At 38.3% G+C, this 11,908-nt stretch overlaps 1 non-coding gene across 1 annotated transcript; it reads left to right on the forward strand.

Moving 5' to 3' along the window:
* Positions 1-636: 636 nt before the first annotated feature.
* trnae-uuc (transfer RNA glutamic acid (anticodon UUC)) lies at positions 637-708 on the forward strand. Its single transcript has one exon. It is a non-coding gene; the product is annotated as a tRNA-Glu (tRNA).
* Positions 709-11,908: the final 11,200 nt, after the last annotated feature.

An 11,908-nucleotide genomic window follows, 5' to 3' on the forward strand; every position in this document is an offset into this window, starting at 1 on the left:
AGGACGTTAGACCCTCCATTGTCAACCAGATTCTCTGGCTACGCTCGCGTAGCTATTTCATGCTCTCAACCTATCCAATAAACTCACTTTTTCGTTAATTGTTAACATATTTCGCTTTTTCTTCGATTCCATAGATGCACCAAGGGATAAAGAGCGTTTGGGAGGCATCACTAAGGGCTTCACAAAACTTTTACACTTAAGTTGGCGAGAAGCGTACTGTATAGCAGAAGATAAGCGTGGACTGAGAATGGGCATCGGGAGAAGCTCGGGCCACTGTAGTGAATGGGCCAATGGGGAGTCGAGTAGTTCAGTGAGTATTCAGATGGCCAATCAGCGTTCGTTTATGCCCGTGATGCTTTGCCCATACGTGCATTCTTTGATTTAAAATGTTGTAAAATGATGCAATTACTAATTCTAATTGAATATTTGTTTTCAAATTTTGTAAAATAATGTAATTTCTAATTTTAAATTAATATTTTTCATTATTTATTTATTTTTACATTTAAAAAAAAAAACCTCAAAGCTCTGAAGCCGCGATGGATGAACCGCGAAGTAGCGAGATCCCAATATAATTTCATGAGTCTATCATCCAAACTGCATGCTTCTACTTGATCTGGATCAGCTTCAGAAGATGTATCCCATATGGTCTAGCGGTCAGGATTCCTGGTTTTCACCCAGATGGCCCGGGTTCGACTCCCAGTATGGGAAACCTCGTGCTATGTGGATGGATTGAGAACTTTTGACTTTCTATAATTTCCAGAAACAAATCCCACAAGCCTTTCCCACTTCTAGCCGAGTAGATGTGTATTGCAAATGATGTGGTAATTGAATGAGTCTGTCATCAAAGCTTTATACTTCTTATGAAATATCCCATATGGTCTAGGGGTCAGGATTCCTAGTTTTCACCTAGCAAGGCCGGGTTCAACTCCTAGTATGGGAAACTTTGAATTAGATGTCTGGAATCAGAAATATTGGACCTCTATACCTTCCGGAAACTAACCCTAATTATTCGCCATAAGGCGAGATAGAACAACCATCTAAAACTAATGACAACTTTCAGGGTCGGCAGACTCGAAGTGAGGAGGTGAGTGAGCAGATCCGTAGTCGACTGTTAAAACTGGAGAAGGAGAACCAAAGTATTCTCCAGACTGTCGAAGAGCTCAGAGCGGTCCATATTCACAATAGCATGCAGTCCCACAAACATACTCACTACAGTGAGAAGGATGATGCCCAACATCACTTTTGTGTAGTGGCTGGAAGTTATTGATAAAGGAAAACATGCCATTTACACAGTTAGTGAAACAGGAGATATTTAATACCTTGCCGTCTAGAGTTTTCATGAGCATCAGCTCACAAAAGAGGATGAGAAGCAGCGAGTTCGCAAGACTGTTCAGAATAACCAATTGGAATGTAATGATGTCATCTTTTGTGGGGGAGAGTGTGACATGCTAAAGTGTTTAAGTTATTAATGATAGAGTGTGACATGCTGAAGTGTTTAAGTTATTAATGATAGAGTGTTGGGGATTACAACTAGTTTTGGATTGGATGTTTATCAGTGTTCGATTATTGATTCCTTGATCCAAATAGCAAGAGTGACATGGTAAAGCCTGAATCGGTATTTGATTACTGCTGTCTATATGCATATAGCTTGTTAAACACAGGAGATGTTCCTCATTACAGTAAAAGTTGGATTGAGGACAACAACTAATCACTGTGATAATTTCTCCCTGTGTGTGAAAAAAAAAGAGTTGGTAATTTGCTTCAAATATTGCCCATGAAAAGTGACAGCTGATTACATCAACATTAAGTAAAAAGTATATTCTAGATTTGTATCCCTACAGAGCAGATTTTTCCGCAGTATCAAAGTAATAAACAAAGACAAGTAGACTCTAGACTTGGCAAATAATGTGTCGACTGTGGGGGAAGCGCTTTGTTGCGGCGGCTGCTGATTATATTGGAATGAAACATGTGGGCCGTGGGGCGGCTGATTTGTACAAGCGACTAAAATATTTTTTGGGCCCCTTCCGTGAAGACATTACAATAATTGGCCTTGGGGGTCCTGAAGCAAAAATGGTGTTTGCTATGATATGGTTGTGCTTGCAGTATATTTTTGATTATGGGGTCTTGGCAAAATATTGTGATATAGTTGGATATCGGATGAGGAATTAATTTAGCTTATTAATGATAGTCTTCTCTAAAATGTGTTATTCACAGGGAAAAGAGAGATGACAATTCAATTCATTTGGGACCTCGCTGGGGAGGAATAAAAGACTAAACAAAACAAAAAGATAAGAATGCTGCTTTCGCAGCGAGCGTCAAGGTCACAGGTAGCGGCTAAAGCATTTCATAATAAGAGCAAAACACGGTCTGCAAGAAATGCAGGGATATGCGAATGCTTTCACATTCATTTTTCGGGTTTTAAACAGAAATGTATAATAAGTTGATAGAAAATCTGTTTAGTAAAAGGTTGATTTGGTAAAAGCTTTGGATTTGGTAATTGAGCAAAATGGCCATTTTTGAGCAATTGTGGGTTTCAAAGGGCTCTTAATTAAAGAAAACTAGCTTTTGGAGGATAAAAGAATATTAATACTATTTTTGAATGGTTGGATTGTTCAAAATACTGTAACGTAGGGGGTTGGTATGGTATATTGGTGACAATTTTTAGGTCTTTTAATAAACATTGAAAATTGTTATTAGGATTTGCCTAGCAAGAGGTTGATTTCTCGAATTTAATTGTTGTAGATTTTTATTGTGGTAACAGAGAGCTATATGAAAGGGCTCTTATCTTAAGTAAACATCGTATCAGGTGATTTGCAAGGTATATCTTAGGTGTTGAGAGTTATTTGGTTGTTGATGATTGTCAGGTTCATTAATAATTACCTTCGTCCGTAATTATCAATAACTGCAGGAAGACATCTTATTCAATTATTGACATTTAATTAAATAGAAATGGATACAACAGGTAAAAGCCTCCGGAGGGGAGCATTACAGCAAGTGTCCCTTACAACTTCCGAACGTCTCCTCGAATAGACGTTTTCGTCCCATTCTTATGGTCACAAGTTACAGAGTTGTTGATCATTCCATCACGTATGAGTAAAAACAACATCTGGGACTACAATAACAATCAAAGTATTTTACTAATAACAAAAACAGGGACTAGACCTAACAACATTTAGATTAGAGTAATTATACAACCTCCTTGACCTAAGAATCATATAATATAATCATAATCATATAATCGTTACATACAGAAAAACCCGAAGTGTACGGTTACATAACGATAACAATATTCTTGTTATTGTCCGAATAGCCCTGTCCTCGTCACCAAGGGCCCACCAAATCTCAAGGACCCAGATTGGGTGGATTGTTTGTATAACCATCCTGGAACAGGCTGTCTAGGTTAAAGATGACTTGGTGTGACCTCAACACTTTTGAAAAACAGAAAGAGAATGATTTAACAAAGTAATGAATTAATACAGAGAAAAGAAAGAGAATGATTTAATAAAGAAATGAATTAATATAACTATTATAATAGTAAAACAGAATAAACCCAACAATGATATCAAACAGGAAATTAACAATGCAATCACAATCGAGCCTGAAAACTTTGAGTGCAGCACAGTAGAGAGTGAGAACATTGGAGAGACCCTTCAATGGTAAGAACATAATCACTTCAACAAACTTCTTGTGTTCACATTTCTTTTTAATGTGGGTTCAAATTACTGTGGTACCTTGAGAAACGACCTTAATGCGTTCAGGGACTGAGCCCGTCGAAATGAACTACCGTATTTTCACGACTATGAGAGTGGTTATCACGTTGGCGTTACAGTTCCGAGGTCATGGGTTAAAAATACACACAAGAACTCATACAGGTGAAAAAACATAGTCAGGAAGAATGTACTCAATGGACGTTTTCAACTTTCAGAACTATGCGTGTGATTTTATCCAATACAAGAGTGTTGGAGTGTGGGAGAATTTGGAATTTTGCTGGATGTTCAAATACTTATATTGAATTCACTGAATTAGGTTATAAAGACACAATAGGATTATTAGGTTCATTAATAATTACCTTCGTCTGTAATTATCAATAACTGCAGGCAGACATCTTATTCAATTATTGACATTTAATTAAATAGAAATGGATACAACAGATAAAAGCCTCCGAAGGGGAGAGATTCAGCAAGTGTCACCTTACAACTTCCGAACGTCTCCCCGAATAGACGTTTTCGTACGCTTCTTATTGCCATGAATCAAAACAATTTACAGAGTTGTTGATCATTCCATCACGTATGAGTAAAAACAACATCTGGGACTACAATAACAATCAAAGTATTTTACCAATAACAAAAACAGGAGACTAGACCTAACAACATTTAGATTAGAGTAATTATACAACCTCCTTGACCTAAGAGTCATATTGTTACGATCTCGCCGCGTAGTGCGACTGGATCGGTGGAGATGTTGAACCCAAATGCAGAGTCGCCGAAGTAAATGGAAAGGTGAGGCAGATCTGTAGCTCTTGTAGGTTGATTTAATAAACGGGGTAACATAACTTAAATAACTTGGCTTGACCACTCATTACAAACGAAAAGAACATGCGGCGTGGCGTCAATGGAAACAGCAATGACTACGAGGATTAACAGGAAACGAAACCAGAACTAAACCAGAACGATCCGACCGCGTCCACAGAAAATCATAATGCTTAAATACCAAAAATAATCTAATCACGTAATTAGTGACAGCTGATAATTATCGTGACGTCATGCCAGGAAAGGCAATCCAGCCACTCCTGACACATATAATATAATCATAATCATATAATGGTTACATACAGAAAAACCCGAAGTGCACGGTTACATAACGATAACAACATTCTTGTTATTGGCCGAATAGCCCTGGCCTCGTCACCAAGGGCCCACCAAATCTCAAGGACCCAGATTGGGTGGATTGTTTGTATAACCATCCTGGAACAGGCCGTCCAGGTTAAAGATGACTTGGCAATACTCGTGACCTCGCAACACTTTGAAAATAGAAAGAGAATGATTTAACAAAGAAATGAATTAATACAGAGAATAGAAAGAGAATGATTTAATAAAGAAATGAATTAATATAACTATTATAATAGTAATTCAGAATAAACCCAACAAGGATGCTTTTTGTATTGAAAGAAACTTTCATCATGGCCAATAATAGATGTATGGATACTGTGCTGTCTAAATAAAAAAAATGTTATTTCTCTTTGAAGCACACTTTTAATAAACTATAAAGCCATAGCTGTCCCACCCAAAACATGGCCCAAACACAAAACTTCACCTCAATGAAAAAATCAGTTTTAAACAGGGGAAAATAGTGTTTGAGTGCATTTATTTTAATCTAAGCTATCACTTTGCATTCAAACACATTTTTTCTTTGATTGAATTAGTTTTGTTTATTATAGTTAGGTTATTTATGAGTTGTTCAAATGCACAACAATATTTTGATTGAGGAATTTTGTTAATGAATATTAAAACAATGATTATACAAATAGAATCACAAATGTACCTCCTTTATCTTGGTTTAACAATATACTTGCGATGAAAAAATAATCCAGAATTATCAGAGAAGAGTTATTTTTTCAATGATCCACAAACTGGTTCTTTTTAATTTTTCCTGACAAAATACCACTACTTCATGTTTGGCAACTATCACCTTATTAGGCTGTTGTAGCATTATCTTTTCACTGATGGTGGATGACTGTTGAAGGAAGAGCACTCTGTCTTCCTTCTCGGGTTCGATTAATTTCGGATGTGGAAGATGTTGGGTGTCCAAATACAGGCTGGAGACGATGGACAGTGACTTTGAAGTTTTGATTACAGAATATTCTGGGCACAGGTTAACCACAGGCAATGCTGTCATCCACAAATGTCCTGAGACAGACAACTTTCATTCCCCTACTTCATACAGTGAGCAATTTATTATAAACCGGCAAATAGAAGATAACGACAATGTTGCAAGTCTTCAAGGATAAGCCATTTGTTATGAACTGGCAAATAGAAGATAATGACAATGTTGCAAGTATTCAAGGACACATCTGAATACAGGACAGAGCTCTACTAAGGAGAAGCTTGAGACTCATGGAGTCATGACTAGAAACAGGCAAAATACACATTTCAATATGAGACCCACTTCATGACCCAGCTATTTGCAAAGCCCCTCTTTTTAGGAAATGAATCGAATATTTGTCCCACTATCAGTGGTGTGCCGTCAGGGCCTTCAAGGCCTTCTCTGCTGGCCTAAGGAATATCTGAATCACAGACCGATGTTAATTATATTTTGCTTATGAAAAAAAATATATATACACATACCCACACACACAGTCACACTCCACCCGCACGCACGCGCACGCACACGCACGCACACACGCGCACACACACACACACACACACACATACATTTGTTAACTGGTAAATCATGCGAAATAAAAGTGATTATTTCGTTTTGCCTGACACGATCAAAATAATTCCACACTGGGGAAAACTTCTCAGAACGAGCCATAATTACGCCAAAGTCCGTCCAACAGACCCACGTACTTTGATACAGTTTATTTCTTTAAACTATTATCACACTTTGGCCAAACGATACATTTCTTGTTCTTGTCACGTGATTCTTTCTTAAAGCTTTACACGCCCCACTAAAGGCTTTCTCTCTTGAGCCATCGGCACAGAGCTGACGCACCAGCGTCGCTCGTTCCATCACTATCTATCAACAAACCTGCTTTAGCTTATCCCAACGAGCAGCTATCAAAGAAACAGGTCGTTGACTAGCATATTTATACTCTAGCTTTATTTAGCTAGCAGCCGTCAAAGAAATAAGTCGACGAAGAAGTCGTTTTAGGTTTACTGGCTATTTTAGCTCAGCATAGCTACTAGCAGCGATGTCGGCAAGAACACAACGGCCAAAGCTCCAGGGGGAACTTTTTGAAGTCAAACAGGTGCATTCAACTCACGAGCAATCGACGGTTTGCTACATAACGCAAGAAAAAGTTGTTCTTCATAGACTAGAAGGTGGGTTCACATTTTTTCCCATATATTCCTTCAAATGTATTCTATTCACATGACACTATAGTAGCGTACGTGCGTTTTCAAGAAGTCGCAGTCGCACCATTCGAAGAAAGAAGTAATATATTATTTCTATTTAAATGTAACCATTCTAAGAGGGAAATGATGAGTCTCAACGCGTGTTAATACTTACCAACTGCATTAAACAGTAGCTTTCCTTTTGCATCCTTATCACAAACAATGTATTTTTCAAATTACGCAAAGCGTGAGCGCCCACCAGAGGCGTTCAAGAGTAAATCCTGCTACTCGCCCTCCATTTTTGGCTACATGCTTGAGGGACATAACACTTATTTACATGCTTTAAATTGAAAATTAAAAAAAAAATAGATGTAGATGTACTAAACAACAACGAGATCAGCGTTCAAAGAATGGTGTCAAAGTTGTGGCCCGATGGCCAAGCCTGGCCCACTACCACTCTGTGGTGCGGTCCGCAAAAGTACCTCATATTTAATGCTGAATTTCAAATGCAGCTTATACATGAATAGAATATTAACTATCATCAGAGATCAGCCAAGTGCCAGAAAATTGTCTGGAAATGCACCATCTACCCAGTTGAGGTTTGCTGTCGAGGCTACGTTGGGCTTCTCCCACTGTTTTTAATCCCAACATTCATTCATTCATTTTATGATATGCCAAATCTTGTATAGGGGTGCTGCCTATCCCAGCTGCCTTTGTGCCAGAGGCGAGGAACACCCTGAATCGGTGGCCAGCCAATTGCAGAGCACGAGGAGCAAAATAACCATTCACGCTCACACTCGTACCTAGGGGCAATGTACAGTGTCCAATCAGACCCTACCTCTATTTCAGTCTCATTAACCCCCCAAATAAAAATAGATCCACTACTGAATAAAAGATAATGCTTCTTTTAATGCCTCTCCTTTGGCGAAATCAGTTTAACTATGTTAAAATCTAAAACATAAAAAGGAATGTTTACAATGAAAAGGCTCCCAAAAAGATTTGACAAATTTTAAGGCGCTACATCACCAGTGAAGAAACTTTAATGACCAATTGTCCCTCACTTTGAAAAATGCACCTATAAACAGTTTTCAACTCATGGTGCTGTTGATTAAAATACTACAGTAGTTAGTACTGGTCACCGGTCTTTTGGTCACCGGTCTTTTGGTCACCGGTCTTTTGGTCACCGGTCTTTTGGTCACTGGTCTTTTGGTCTCTGGTCTTTTGGTCACCAGTCTTTTGGTCGCCGGTCTTTTGCTCGCAGTTAGGGTTATGGTTGTCAAATGTACCGTATTTTCATGACTATAGGGGCACCACATTATAAGCCCTCAATGAATGACATTTTTCCATATATAAGGTGCACAGTATTATAAGGTGCACTGTATTATAAGGCGCACTGTATTATAAGGCGCACTGTATTATAAGGCGCACTGTATTATAAGGCGCACTGTATTATAAGGCGCACTGTCTATTTTGGAGTTATTTTAGACTTAAGTGTGCCTTATAGTCGTGAAAATACTGTAATTGCTATTGACTTCCAGGAAAGAAGCACTCACTACACAGTCACCTCTAGAGCCAGTCATTGTTGATGTTTTGGATTTTTTTGTATAAAATCTTGCAGTGGGGGGGGGGAGCTATATGATGGAAGATTTTGTAAACTAAGATGGCATCTGCATATTTAACAGTATTGTTTCAGTTCAGGCGTTTGTGGTTTTTTAATATCCGACAGTGGTGGTTTTTCGTTTTTGGTTTTCTTTTTTTTCCATATATAAGGCGCACTGGATTATAAGGCGCGCTGTCTAATTTGGGGAAAATGTAAGACTTTTAAGTGTGCCTTATAGTCGTGAAAATACGGTACTTGGATATTAAACACTAACCTTAACCCTAACGGCAACCAAAAGACCGGCGACCAACGGGGACCAAAAGAACTGCGACCAAACGTCCGGTCACGGTAAGTACTGCATTGTGACAAAATGACTGTATGGTGCCCTCTTCCATTGGTTTCATTTCTGTGAACAAGAAATTCAGTCATTCTATAATTAGAAAATGGTTAATCAATTATCTTTGTGTCTTTGCAGGTTTCAGAAATTATCTTAGTGCTGATGGGCAGGAGTCTTTTGACCATGAAGAGGAATTTGAGCTCTCCCAAATCAAAGAGAAGAAGCAAGGGTTCCCTAAAAAACAAATTGGAGAAGAGCAACTTCCAATCAAAAAGGAGGAAGATCATTTCACCTGGTCACCAGGTGAGTCCGTGAAAAGGGATTATCTGGGCGTGGCCAGTGAAGGGGCGGAGCCTGCAAACACCTCAGCATGGCCCCAAATTAAAGAGGAGAGGCCAGAGTTCCCTCAACAGTGCAAAAGAGAAGACCAACCTCCAATCAAAAACGAATGTGTCAAATGTTCAACTGGGGAATCTTTCAAGAGTGAAGATGATCTGGGCGTGGCCAACAGAGGGGTGGAGCTTCTGAACGGCAGCTCAACAGAAGGATGGCGAGCAGAAAATGTAATTTCTCCTTTATCAGATGGCAACAAGTTGATTGATGATGATGATATGAATAATCCCAGCGTTGACAAACTCTGCAAATGCTTTCAGTGTGGCAAAACCTTTGGGAAAAAGTCTTCTTTGAAAATACACACAAGAACCCACACGGGTGAAAAACCATTTTCATGTTCAGTTTGTGGTCAAAGATTCACAGTGAAGGAGCACTTAATTTGTCATGCAAGAACGCACACAGGTGAAAAACAATTTCGTGTTCAGTTTGTGGTCAACGATTCACACAGAAGGGAAGCTTAGATATTCATGCAAGATTACACACAGGTGAAAAACCATTTTCATGCTCAGTTTGTGGTCAAAGATTCACACGGAAGGAATACTTAATTTGTCATTCAAGAACCCACACTGGTGAAAAACCATTTTCATGTTCAGCTTGTGGTCAAAGATTCACAGAGAAGGGAAGCTTAAAAAAACACGTGATAATCCACACTGGTGAAAAACCATTTTCGTGTTCTGTTTGTGGTCAGACATTTAGACTGAAGGATAAATTAAAAGTACACACAAGAACCCACACTGGTGAAAAGCCATTTTTGTGTTCAGTTTGCAGTAAAGCCCTTTCTACAAAAGAAAGCTTAAAAAGGCACACAAGAACCCACACTGGTGAAAAACCATTTTCCTGTTCAGTTTGCGGTAAAGCCTTTTCTCTAAAGCATTCTTTACAAAGACACACAAGAATCCACACTGGTGAAAACCATTTTCGTGTTCAATTTGTGGTCAAGGATTCAGACACAAGGGAAACTTAAAAGCTCACACAAAAACCCACACTGGTGAAAAGCCATTTTCGTGTTCAATTTGTGGTAAATCCTTTTCTCTACTGCAACACTTAAAAAGGCACACAAGTGTACACACAGATAAAAGTTCGTTTTCCTGCTCAGTTTGTAGTCGAACATTTTCCCAAAGGGAAAGTTTAGAAGAACACTTATTAACCCACACTAGAGAACAATGTTTTCCTGCTCAGTCTGTGGCCACAGTTGCGCAACAACAGCCCAATTAAAAAGCTACGCAATTCAGAAACATTTTCCAGGTGCTGTTAATGTTCCAACATTTTCTCATAATGGAACTTTAAAAGAAGACTCAACAACCCACACAGATGTAAAGCCCGTTTTTGCTCAATTTGTGGAAGGAATATCTTAAAAACACAATTACCCACTTCGGTCAGAAACCCTTTTCCTGCTCAGCCTCTTGCCAGAGATTGAGTCGTAAGGATAGGCTTAAAAGATGCAAATTTGTTGTGACAAGCAATAGCCAATGACGTCTTTGCCGGCTTTATCAATTTCTGCATGAAAGATCATTGTAATCAAAGTATAATTGTATTTTGCATTCTGAAAATCAAGTTAACACTTTTTAAAGTGTAATAACAATCCTCACTTCAAATACAGTATTACCTTAAGATACTAGTTCATTGCGGGATTGAGCTAGTATGTCAATTGACTTGTATCTCAAGTCAATTCTTCCCATAGAAATGAACAAAATATAAATGAAGCCATTTCCATCCTAAAAAAACATCAAATTTGTTCTAATTTACTACTGACTCATTTGGTAACCATTTGGTAGGCTCATATCTGAAATTTGTCCCATATGTTGGAACACTTGTATGTCAAGGTATTGCTGTACTGCTCCTCTACTTACGAACAAGTTAGGTACCGATCGCTTGTTCATAAGTTGAAAGTGTTCATAAGTAGAAATTATTCAAATTGAAGTTGATTCAGTGCTATATTTTGTATTATAATTTATGTTAAATGTCTATATAAGTATAATGAGGGTTTATATAAGTGCATTTGTATGTTTAAGGCTTGTATAAGTAACCGGTATTGGTTTGTACTGAAACAAATCATTTCATAAAATGGAGATAATACATACAGTACTGTATACATACATTAGAGAGAGATTTACTAGAAACTGGCCAAAAGAAGCTATCTAATGACGATATCAGTTTTCTTTTTGTTCCATCATAAATGATGCAGTAGCACTATATGGCATCATTCAATTGATTTGAAACCTTTGTGCAACGTTCAATATTTAGGTCCTGCTGCTCGATCTTTCTGTTTATAAATGGTACTGACGGTCAAACGATTCAAGTTGTATTCCCGTGCAATGCTCACCACTTTCTCCCACGCATCAAGCCTCTATATTATTGCCACTTTGGTTTCAAAGGAAATGGCTTGCCTCTTCCTTGTACCTCCCTCACTAGAAGCCTTTTGCTTTTCACCAACCATATTGAATAATGGATGCACCGGATATTTAATGATAGAAATGAAAAAGGTTCTTTGCACACCGGAGATACGCTACGCACTTCTGCATT

This window comes from Stigmatopora nigra, chromosome 20, assembly GCF_051989575.1.
Source record: "Stigmatopora nigra isolate UIUO_SnigA chromosome 20, RoL_Snig_1.1, whole genome shotgun sequence".
Lineage (NCBI taxonomy): Eukaryota > Metazoa > Chordata > Actinopteri > Syngnathiformes > Syngnathidae > Stigmatopora > Stigmatopora nigra.